Here is a 13,184-nt window from a genome sequence, read left to right on the forward strand (position 1 = left end):
TCATGCCAGGTTTTTTCATATCAATAAAATGGATAAAGTATTTCTAACTTGTCTCAGTTACTTTCAAGTATTATAGGCTTTTCAGTGAAAGCCTTTCAAATGAAAACACTTTCAAATAAAAACTAAATATGAAATGGTCATGAAACTAATTGAGTAGGAAATCACCAAATCAGATAAAAATTTTGTTTCTTTAAACTGCCCTTTTTTATCTGGCACTTCGACTCTAATATGATTTTTATTAAGTATGCTTTGGTAAATTTTTTTACTTTTTTTAAAATTTTATTTTATTATGTTATGTTAATCACCATACATTACATCATTAGTTTTGATATAGTGTTCTATGATTCATTGTTTGCATATAACACCCAGTGCTCCATTCAATACCTGCCCTCTTTGATACCCATCACCAGGCTAACCCATCCCCCCATCGCCCTCCCCTCTAGAACCCTCAGTTTGTTTCTCAGAGTCCATAGTCTCTCATGGTGTGTCTCCCCCTCCGATTTCCCCCCTTCATTTTTCCCTTCTTCCTATCTTCTTCTTTTTTTTTTTAATCAGAGTAAGATTTATGTAGGAACAGATGTTCAAATGGTTATGTATTATTGAGAAGCAATATTCTCAGTCAGGATGTGCCAACGGGATCTAAAGTTTGTGCACAAACATTAAATCTATGAGGGCTTGAAGCCAAAATGCCATCCTCAAGGGTGTCCTCTGGTGAACATACCACAGAATTAGGGAAGACGTCTCTCTTGAGCTATTCATTCATTGAATTTAATGGGAGAGTTGTAGAGACAATATTAGATATACAGCCATTAGGGGAACATCCATGTGTTGGAATAGTTAGTTCAGTTGCTTGGAATTCTGCAAATTTCCTTTTGCAATTTAAGCTTCTGTCTTCTAGGTTGGAGACAATAGGATTAAGCTGGATTCTAAAGAAGTAAATTAAAAACATTATCACATAAACCAATCTGTTTATCGTTTCACATCTTCAGTGAAGCTTAACAGATATACAGTACAGTGTCAACCTATATCACCTGTCTTTTTATATATTTTTATTAAAACAATGGATGTATTGTGACGGTTTTGGAATCTATGCCCATAGGTTTTTGACAAATAAACCCCTACTGGTTTTAGTTTGGCCTCAGTTGCGGGAAATCGCGGGAATTTTACCTTTGTGAATTTCTTCTTATGACTAGGAAATGCTCAGACTCCTTAGAAAAGCTGAATGCTGAAACAGTTGAGCTTCCTGCTCCTACTTCCTTGATACAAAGGGAACAGGACATGGACTCGGTGAAAGGATACACTTTGATCTTTACTATCCTTTTCGTAGAATGCTATCATGATCCTGTTGTTCTCTTTCTATAAAAGTGGAAGTACTAATGATATCCCAAAGATGAAAGACAAAAAAAAAAAATCCTTGTATGTAGACACTCCTATATGTAGTCTCGGGCCTCTTCAGTTTTCTTTCGATATTTTCTTCCTAATCCAGCCCATCTAGTCCTCTCGTCCAGAGTTCAGCAAACATTTTCTGTTAGGAGCCAGATAACAAATTTTATAGATTTCCTGAGTCATGTGGCTTCTGTCACAACTACTCAATTCTGCCATTGTAGCATGACAGCAGTCGTTAGGGATACTTATGGGAATGAGCATAGCTGCATTCCAGTGAAATTTTCTCTATAAAAACAAGTGACAGCATGTTGCAGTTGGCTGATCCCTGTTCTAGTTCATAGCTTTAACTATCATTTCTTCAAATATATATCTGTAGCCCTGCCTTGTTCTTCCTCACCTCTAGCCCCACATTTCAATCCTGATAAACAATACATTTGGATGCCAGATATTACAATGTACTCCATATATGTTATCCCATTTGATCCTACTCCTGAGTTAGTGTTTATTATTCTCTTTTATAGAGATCCTCCCAGCTTGCCCAATCCTGGAACTAGAAAGTACAAAAATTTATTTGAACATAGATTTATCTAACTTCACATCTCGTGCTTTTATCACTTCACTAGTCACCTCCTTTATACAGATTGAAGTTCAAATCCTTATTCTGGCACTCCCTTTACTTCACAGTTTTGTTTAGAACTCCTAGAACCTTTCTGTTTAATCTGGAATAGCATCTTGGTTGATCTATACAAGTAGTGCATTCAACCAAAATAATTCAGGTGTGGCAGGAAAAAACACACCTCCAAAAATCTTCACAGGATACTGTTTATTTGACAGAAAAAATATAATGGTGGTTAAAGAAAACAACAACAGGGTCTTGGCATACTCAGGTTTCCCCACGAAAACTGTTTCTTTCAAACCCTCCAAAAGAGTTCCCAGAGTGGGCCATACAGCAGAAGCATCACCAGGGACCCCACTCAAAACTTCTGAGTTTTACCAACTAAGAGTGTATCAATACAAATTGTCATATGGACAGGATGACATATATACTGATTCATCTCTGCAAGGCCTTTATTGTATAACATTTTCACTACTGGGTAGCTATACACCTGCAGCTTGCCACTACTTCGTATCAGCTTCTGCTCCTCTCAAATCCATAAAAACTCATCCTTGGACCCTGAGACTCTTATTCCTAATATCTCTTTACATCACTCTACTTTTTATTATAAAATCACTTCACTTTTTATCAGTCGGAGGAGGACTCACTTTAGAATTTCTGAAAGAGGGCAAAAAATTATGTGATGCCAGAGGCCTCTCAGTCAGCAGTGAAAGGGGAAAGTTTGCAAACATTCATGTGTTAGTGTTAGTCAGCTGCATCCCTTTGCCTTAGCACATTTGTTTGTTTGTTTGTTTCTCCCATATGCCTCTATGACTATTATCATTCCCATATAGGAGATGTCATTGTAGGCTTCCATGCTGCCTTACTCAGCCTGGACTGATTTTAATCATCTGTTCCACTCACTATCTCTAAGTATATAGAAATCCTCTAATTTTATTAGGATGTGAGTTCCATGAGGACCTTGATCTCTCATGTTCACTCCTCTATCTGTTGTGCCAAAACCAGTGTCTGGCATATATCACGTACATAATTATAATTCAATAAAAATGTATGAAAATAAGTTCAAATAATGACAGTATTTACAAATATTAAGTATTAGCCATGTCACAGGGGTCTTTCTAAACATTTTATAAATAATAAGTCATTTAATCCTCTTAATTATACAGGGTAAGTATTACCCTCCCTATATTATAAAAGAAGAAGTCTAAAGAGATGAATTCATTTGCAAACAGCAACTACATGGTAGAGAGAGGATTTGAAGCCTACAGCCCACACCAGGTCCATATCCCGATTAAGATATCTCTGATTCCTTACACATAACTCATCATTTCCATATCTTAATTCCCTAGGTGGGATTTCCCCCCACTATTATAGCAATGATTTCTTCTTTGATAAATTTGTGTATCAATCAGAATTCCTAGTTGCAAATATAAGAAACCCTATTCTGGTTAATATAAGATGAAAATAAATTATTGAAAAGATGGTGGCATTTCACAGATTCACTCAAAGACTAAAAATCCAGACTTGGAAAACTAGAAAGAACTTAAACTGTCTGGGAAAAAGAACTGCAATCCAAATCATCCAAAAGGAATAGCCGCTGATGCCTTCACAATGGTTTTTTTTTTTTTTTTTTTTTTGAAGATTTTATTTATTTATTTGAGACCGAGAGAATGAGATACAGAGAGCATGAGAGGGAGGAGGGTCAGGGTCAGAGGGAGAAGCAGACTCCCTGCCGAGCAGGGAGCCCGATGCGGGACTCGATCCCGGGACTCCAGGATCATGACCTGAGCCGAAGGCAGTCGCTTAACCAACTGAGCCACCCAGGTGCCCACACAATGGTTGTTATTAGACATAAACATACCACTGTCCTAGCCATCACAGCACCAGATGCTGCTTCTGTTCTTCTCTCCAGAATGAATTCTAAGCTCTGTCACACTTCTTCACATCACTGACCCCAGATTCAAAGCCCAGGACAGTAGTATCTAAGCATTTTGGTTATGCCCATACTCTGGCTCCCAGGAGCTGGAGGAGTGAATATTGACAGGGGCCTATTTTCTGCTGTCCTAGAAGTCCCCTGAAATGGGCCGGGTATCTGGAGACCAGCCAGTAAATATGACAAATGACCACTTTTAGGGGCATGTCCTCCACTAATGTTAGTCTCCCAGGGGGTAGGTACCAGAGATTTCCAAGCCTCTATCCTGTGGAGCCCTCTTTTTCATGTTGTGGACTCTGAGACACTCAGCCTAGCCTTTTTACAACTATTTGATTTCTTCCCCATTTTGAGATGTCACTTTCCTCCATGGATTAATTATGGAGAAGAATACAAAAATATCCTTCCCAGCCACTGAATCATTTTTAAATTTGTTCTTGTTTTGGTAGTTTTGAAGATCCTCAATCTGAAGAAATGAAGAATAGCAGACATAATGAAGTAGGGAATTTAAAATGGATCAGGAAGTCTTATAAAGTTATTGTTGGTATACTTTCCAATCTAGAGTACCTACTTTCTTTATCAGATTATATCTAAAAGCCTCATGCATGGTGCAAGGAAACAATCAGATGCTTTGTTGTGCTTTGATGGAGAATATATTCCCACTTTAAATCTAGCATGAGGGCGCCTGGGTGGCTGAGTCGGTTAATCATCTGCCTTCAGCTCAGGTCATGATCCCAGAGTCTGCTTCTCCCTCTGACTCTCCCCCCTCTCGTATTTTCTCTCTCTCTCACTCTCTCTCTCTCAAATAAATAAAATCTTTAAAATAAATAAATTAATTAATTAAATAAATAAGTCTAGCATGAGCATCAGCCCCTGCCAGTAGCAGTTTCTCAATCTTTCCTTAGATTAAGTCTTGTCTCCTCTCCTGTCACCACATCTTCTTGAATAAAGAACCCTTTTTCCATTTATTTATTCCTACATTTCTCTTTCTTTGTACTGAATATTCAGATATCTCACTCATGTCTCTTGAGTCTTCTCTACCAGCCCTTGGAGTCCAAGACCCTCTCCCTCTGCTCACACCTCACTGAGAACAGTGTCCTCTTATCTGGGCCCCCTTTGCTTCAGTCCTCCTTCCATTGGTCTATTATAGCCTCCATCACACTGTTGGGAAAACACTTAGTTTTAAACTATAAGTCATACTTTTCTCTTCACTTTTTTTTTGTTTCTCTATGTCCTCTACATTTTAGTTGTCATATAGCATTAGCTTTCAGTGGATATTCACATTGTTATGTCTAAAACTTTCGATCCTTCTGGACTTATGGCTGTGTAGCCTAGCAAAAGGCTGCCTACTCTTTTTTCTCCTTAATAGAGTTTCTAGACAATGCCTTTTTAATTCAGAGATCCTCATTTCCTATATACCTATCATCCAGTTTCCATTTCCTGTTAAAAATATTTTAGCTCACAATTTTCAGGGCTGAAATAATTAGCACACCATGTGAGAAAGAGCCCTCCCTAGTTTATTCACTAACTTGACCTGTACCTCAGCGTTCTCCAAAATGACTCTCATTCAGATGTTTCATTTGCCTACTATAACCCATGCTTCAGTTTTGTTTTGTTTTGTTTTTTAAGTTGCTGTCTTAGATAGACAAAATAAAAGGGCATGAAGATCCATATACACTCTTTTCACCAGTAAGAGAAAGAGGGTCAATTCAGAGTAATCTTCCCTATCACCTAGCAAGCACTTTGCTGTTCCAAATTATATGTGCTCAGGAAATACTTAATTTGAACTGAAGCAACATGATGAGGCTTCTGGTTTACTTACATGCCAGATTTGATAAAATAGTTTTATCCTAAGATGGTTCTTGCCCAATCTTATGCGCTACTGGTCTAAAAAATATTCAGAAAATAACGATCGGCTCTAGTGATTGAGAAAGACTTTCCTATTCCTTAGATATATAGTAGCACTACATATTTTAATTAGAGGAATGAATACGCACATCACCTTTATTTAAGTCCAAATATAGTTTAATTATATTACTTAATGTATTATTATTATAATAAATACATGTCATATTTATTATATAAATTATTTAATTTATATTTGATTATATTACTGTCTTTAAGAATTATACTCTGTACAACTGAAAGAATGCTTTAAGAAACTTGTCCTCAATGGTCTAGCTTACCACTACATGACAAATATGAGTATTCCCTTCTCCTCCCTCCCCTGCAAGCTGAAATCAACTTCTAAGATAAAATATATTCAGAAGTGCTTTTCTCTCATATTCATCCTGGTAATTCTTTTTTTTTTTTTAAGATTTTATTTATTTATTTGAGAGAGAGAGCACATGAGAGGGGGGAGGGTCAGAGGGAGAAGCAGACTCCCTGCTGAGCAGGGAGCCTGATGCGGGACTGATCCCGGGACTCCAGGATCATGACCTGAGCCGAAGGCAGTCGCTTAACCAACTGAGCCACCCAGGTGCCCATGCTGGTAATTCTTTATCATACTTTCAGTTCAAGTAGATACAGAACCACCTTGGAGTTTAACCAGCAAAACAAAGATACATTTAACGGGAATCAATAGAGAAAAATGTAAACTGAGAAAAATGGGTCACCCATGTTGTTTCATAATTATACTATGGATTTTCTTTCCGATAAATGACCCTACCAACACCTCTAGCATAAATGTAAATTCTCCATGGAGGACTTTGTAGAAGATCGTTGATGACATTAATATATAGTTCAGCTGAGATACATTATGCTCAAACAGGAATCTGGTTCCAAAAGGTTAAAAATCTAATCAATAACTTGCTGAAGGAAAACTTATTAGGGAGGATCTGCAATAATTTTATACAGAAATAAAGGAGGCAAATATTAAACAAGGCAGCTAAAATTAAGGTTTAACTTCTGCTGTGTGAAAGCATTAAACTAGTATTAGTGAAACTCTTCTCATGTCTAAATTCTCACTTTGGTTTTCCAAAACAAGGTAAGTCAACCCAGAGCTATGGAGTGATTAGCAGTTATCTGGTATATATAAGTTGCATTTACAACAATAAGGAAAATTCAATTCACAAAGTCGAATGATACAGGCTTTCTTCTTCTCCCTCTTCCTACCCATGGTGACTCCCTCAAGCAGGAGAAAAAAAATATGGGGAAATATTACAGAATTTTCAGGCTCAATACTCTTCATTCTCTGAATTTTCAGGGCACAGTTCTCATTGGGTTCCACTTATCTAGAATTTTAGGACCTCAGAATTTGACATAGCCCGAGGCAAAAATCCACATATAGAAACCCAAACAAATTACTCTTATTTATCCCTCCTACATCAGCCAATTAAAGGAAGGGTATAGAAACTAGGAATGTTCAAACTTTTTTTCCCCAACTGAATTCATACATTGTAAAAAACTTTAAATAATACCATTTGCATGGACTATTGTTTTCTACCTATTCACATGCTTGTGTATGTCCTTGAATCCAAAGTAAAATCTGTTTTTAAAGCACATTTTTATTGAAAAATAAATAAAATGCGTCAAACCTTATTTTTCTAGTACTATGTTAATCACAAATGTTAAAATGTCTATCAACACCTCTGTATTCATTCTTACAATAAGGGTAGTTATTAATAATTATTCTCTGTGACCCAGAGAATTCCATTTATTACACAAAGAAGAGTCATATTTTTTGTTATCCATTTACAGTTGTGTTTTCATTGCATTCTAATCCTTTGGAAATTTCTAATTTTATACCTGTGTGATGTACTGACTCTCTCTTGACCAGAATATTGGACTTTTATAAACTCCATTCCCTTAGCTTTGCAAACAGCAATGTGTTTTCTTTTACAACTTTCTGCCTAATATAGCTGTAGAAAGTGTTGAATCTCCAGTCTCAGTTTTGTGTCTCACAGATTTATGCTACACTTGCTTCATTGATGAGAAAAATAAAACAAATGAAATGCAGGCTGCAGACCAGCTGGAGCTTTCGGTACTCATTTTCAGTTGAGAGCTGATAATTAGCCTGCATCTATTCAAGCACATAACTAACGGTAAGATGCTTCCACCATAGATAAAACTATTCTGGAGCAATTTCATTTCTAATTAGGAGTCCTGATAGAATATGCTTGTACCTAATCTATGGTTGAATGTAATCTCCTGGGAAATAAGGGAATCAAGATATTAAAATCACATTTTCATGTTAGAAGTGAGGAATAATTTCTAGTTGAAAATATGTTTTGTAAATATGAAGGAGTTATTTGTAAAAAAGAAAAAAATCTATGAGAGGAAAGTAACTATATTTTCCATGATCCTGGCTGGGAAAGAAGGATGGTATACACTTATATCCATGCAGCTGTACTTATGGATATGGAGGTAGATGTGACAGAGATGGATGTAGGAACAGACACAGAAATAGAAACCAAGCTGGAGATAGAGCAACTCATATTTAAAGATTTCTGAATACTTTCACATACTCTGGCCTAAATTCTCTTAGTTAGTTGTTAAATGAAGATAACTGAAGTACTTTGGCGGCATCATTAAATTTATCAGGTCACTAAAGTAATGAATTTAAGTGTCATGAATTAATTTACTGTTTTAAAAATGATCCAGTTATTCCATGTAAGAAGCTAATATACTTAGGCAAAACTGGATCAGTCCATATACCATTGGAACAGCTTATAGTGTAACAAAGTCATGTTGATCTAAATTATATATAACCTAAATTATTTATATATATATATGTATTATTATATATATATGTGTATATATATATATATTTAATGTTTTGGATGCTGGGTGGAACTAAAGTTCTACCATCTTTAGATGTTTTTCTTGATTCATGAATCTTTTCTGTCTTTCCATGTCTTTCCATGTGCATGTAACATAATCCCAAGAAAAGCAAGTAAGTAGAATTTAAAATGCATAAAGTTGATTTTAATCAGAATGGTTAACTTTTAAACCCGGTGTCAGAATCATAGTGTGGTTAGAATTTGGTTCTAGGTCCCCTGAGTACAGGCCTATCCACCTAGACACTAAACAGATTGGCTCTGTTTCCTAAGAAATGGATTTACAATTTTACTTGTTAAATATACCTATTTTATAAATGTATTCAAACTCTCACATTCATTTATTTCAGGTTCTTGTATTCTCTTACATACAATGAGTCTATAGTTATTAGAGAAATACCCTACTAATCAGTTTGCACATCAGTGCCAGTTAAAATTTGAAATATCCACTAAATTCATTTGTGAGGACTTCAAGATGTATCAATATGCTTGAGTCGATGTGATTCAATTGTGTTCAAACGATTGACAAGAACTACCAGAAGTAGTTGCCTCTCCAAAGAAAATCTTTGTTGCCTGATTTGAAAAAGGTCAGTCACATCACTACAACATTTTCCAAATTCTTGACATTCAGAGAAACAACATTTCTGTGATTGCTCCAAGAAAAAAGTTGAATGTGTAAATATATTCCACAAACTCTCAGGGCTTATTTCCCATCTTGGAGAATCAAAACATGCATTAGAATATTAAAAACTCTGAGAAATCCCTGTTCAAGAGAAAGCTGTTTATAATTGTTAGCTTTTGCTTAACTCAGCATTTCTTAAAAGCTTTTTTGACTATGGAGCCAAAGAAATACTTTTAGTGTAACATATTTTAACACTCAACAAAACTATTTATCTGCAGAACATATTTTGAAAATGCTGGCTTATTGAAATGTATTGTTTTTACTACACACAAGATTATTACTTAATTGTAACTGCTTAAAGCTTAAATCAAAGTTCAAATCTTCTCATCTCAGACTCCCAATCTGGAATCTGAGGTCCATTAGCTCTATGAATTCAGTAAACTCTTGAAAATTGCATACAGGGGCGCCTGGGTGGCTCAGTCGTTAAGGGTCTGCCTTCGGCTCAGGTCATGATCTCAGGGTCCTGGGATCGAGCCCTGCATCGGCCTCCCTGCTCTGCAGGAAGCCTGCTTCTCCCTCTCCCACTCCCCCTGCTTGTGTTCCCTCTCTCGCTGTGCCTCTCTCTGTCAAATAAATAAATAAAATCTTTAAAAATAATTGCATACAAAAATGTGGGTATATATTCATATTTTTAGAAAGAGAAAATATCTTTCATTAGATTGTTAAGAGTCCATGCTTTAAACATTTAGTATCCTTAATCTAGTAATGCTAAAAATCTGTTTTAAAAGTGAGAATTTAAAAAATGCATTGATATATATTTTAAATGCATATGACAGGAAACAGTGGTGTATATAGTCAAGTCTGTGCCTTGAATAGGTGATATTATGAAGAGAAAGTAAGTTTCACATCAATCATGCACATGTATTCTGAAAAATAGCAGCAGTTAAACCTGTTTCCCAGCTTCTGATATCACCTCTTTTCATGCTTCAAAAGAACCCTGATGTCTTTATTGAATCACTCTTGTTTTCCTGCTGTGACTAATTCTCTTCTACTGTGTTACTTGGAGAAATGCACTTTCTATGTTTATCACTGCAATGTTCAAGGAAGGGCATCCCTCCAGAACTGAACGGAGGACTACTCTTGCCAGTTGGTAAAAAGGATGACAGTCGATGATGAAAGGGTCGATGAGAAAAGGTAGTTATTTCCTGGGGTAAGAGGTATGAATATCTCCAGTGTTTCACTTTGTCTCATAGAAATTAATAAAAATATTAAATGCCTGAAGAAGTTACAATCGAAAAATGAAAACTGGGGTCTCTAGAGAGTTCTCCATCTCACATTCTAGTGTTTAGATACCCTGTTCAAAGGAGAAAGATCCATGGTATTTCTTGTTTTCCTCTTTTACAACTTAATAGCAAAAGCCTGGAATTGTTATCATGTCTTAGTTTTCCTTCGTTAGATTATGAAAGGAGAAAGACCAACCAATAAATAGCATCACCTTTGAATTTTTTTAAGTTTTTTATTTTTTTTAAGTTTTTATTTAAATTCCAGTTAGTTAACATACAGTGTAATATTAGTTTCAGGTGTAGGATCTAGTGATTCCACAACTCTGGGTGCTCATCACAACAAGTGCCCTCCTTAATCCCCATCACCTATTTCACCCATCCCCCCCCCACCTCCCATCTAGTAACCATCAGTTTGTTCTCTATAGTTAAGTGTCTGTTTCTTGGTTTGTGTCTCTGTCTCTCTTTTTTCCCCTATGATCATTATTTTGTTTCTTAAATTCCACATATGAGTGAAATCATATGGTATTTGTCTTTCTCTGACTGACTTCTTTTACTTAGCATTATACTCTCTGGCTCCATCCATGTTGCAAATGGCAAGATTTCATTCTGTTTTATGGCTGAGTAATATTACACTGTACATATGTACCACATCTTCTTTATCTGTTCATTAGTCGATGGACACTTGAACTTCTTCCAATTGGCAATTATAAATAATGGTTCTATAAACATAGGGGTGCATGCATCCCTTTGAATTAGACTTTTTGCATTTTTTGGGTAATACCCAGTAGTACAATTGCTGGATCATAGGGTAATTCTATTTTTAACTTTTTGAGGAACCTCCATACTGTTTTCCACAGTGGCTGCACCAGCTTACATTCCTATCAACAGTGCACAAGGGTTCCTTTTTCTCCACATTCTCGCCAACATTTGTTGTTTCTTGTTTTTGATTTTAGCCATTCTGACAGGTATGAGGTGATATCTCATTGTAGTTCTGATTTGAATTTCCCTGATGGTGAATGATGTTGAGCATCTTTTCATCTGTCTGTTGGCTATCTGTATGTCCTCTTTGGTGCAATGTCTGTTCATATCTTCTGCCCATTTATTAATAGAGTTATTTGTTTTTTGGGTGTTGAGGTTGAAAAGTTATAGATTTTGGATACTAACCCTTTATCAAGTACATCATTTACATAAAGTAAATGACATACTCGCATTAAGTAGGTTGCTTTTTAGTTTTTTTTTTTTTTTAAAGATTTTATTTATTTATTTGACTCAGAGACACAGCGAGAGAGGGGACACAAGCAGGGGGAATGGGAGAGGGAGAAGCAGGCTTCCCGCAGAGCTGGGAGTCTGATGCTGGGCTTGATCCCAGGACCCTGGGACCATGCATGACCTGAGCCAAAGGCAGACACTTAACTACTGAGCCACCCAGGTGCCCCTGCTTTTTAGTTTTGTTAATGGTTTCCTTCACTGTGCAGAAGCTTTTTATTTTGATGAAGTCCCAATAGTTTATTTTTGTTTTTGTTTCCCTTGCTTCAGGTCACCTTTGATTTTATAGCTTTAAGAATAAAGCACTTTTTTCTTTTTACAGAAGTCAAGGACAAGTTAACTGTCAAAAACTAAATGATATATTTAAGAGATATATTTAGTATTTGGTTTATTTCAAATTTCAAATGTTCTTTTCACTTTGGTTAGAAAGCATCCAAGTACTTTTTAGGACATAAGGGTTGGGTGATCCTGGTTAAACTGGAACAAATTACCATTACTTCTGGAAATAGGCAAACATACTTTTGGAAAATTTGACAAACATATAAATGGGGAAGGTGATTAAGAATGTTAACATGACAAGTAAGGATATTTTAGGTGCTTTCCTTGGTTACAAATACAAATATGTAGGCCTCCCAAAATATAAGCTTAGTATAATAATAAATGTATGATAAATGTATAATAATAATAAATGACAAATGTATACATAGTGAAATGTCTTTTCTTAAAGCGATTAAGATGCTCAGGGAATTAAGATCTTATCACATGGCTCACACAAACACAGAAAGATACATACACACAAATGGCATTTATGGTTTTTATTTCATCCAATTACAGTATTTTATGTTTTTAATTTAAAAAAATTTTTAAAGATTTTTATTTATTTATTTGAGAGAGAGCGTGAGAGAGAAAGCCATGAGCAGGGGAGAAGGGTAGAGGGAGAGGGAGAAGCAGACTCCCTGCTCAGCAGGGAGCCTGATGTGGGACTCGATCCCAGGACCCTGGGATTGTGACCTGAGCCAAAGGCAGACGTTTAACTGACTGAGCCACTCAGGCACCCAATTACAGTATTTTAAATATTGCAATCCAGATACAGTGACTTTCCTGAATATTAAGTTACCACTAATTTATAACCCAATACCAAATTCCAATCAATGCTTAAAGAGTTTGTGCTGAGAAGTCAATGTACAGTACATGAAACTCTAATTCCTGTCTGTTTTGGTAATTACCTCTCAGAATTACTCAGGGTTTCTTAGATATTCAAAGCAGGTTATACATGCGCAGCATTGCCATTTGCTATGCAATA

The sequence above is a fragment of the Mirounga leonina genome, unplaced genomic scaffold (genome assembly GCF_011800145.1).
Source record: "Mirounga leonina isolate KUSES-001 unplaced genomic scaffold, KU_Mleo_1.0 Mir_53, whole genome shotgun sequence".
Classification (NCBI taxonomy): domain Eukaryota; kingdom Metazoa; phylum Chordata; class Mammalia; order Carnivora; family Phocidae; genus Mirounga; species Mirounga leonina.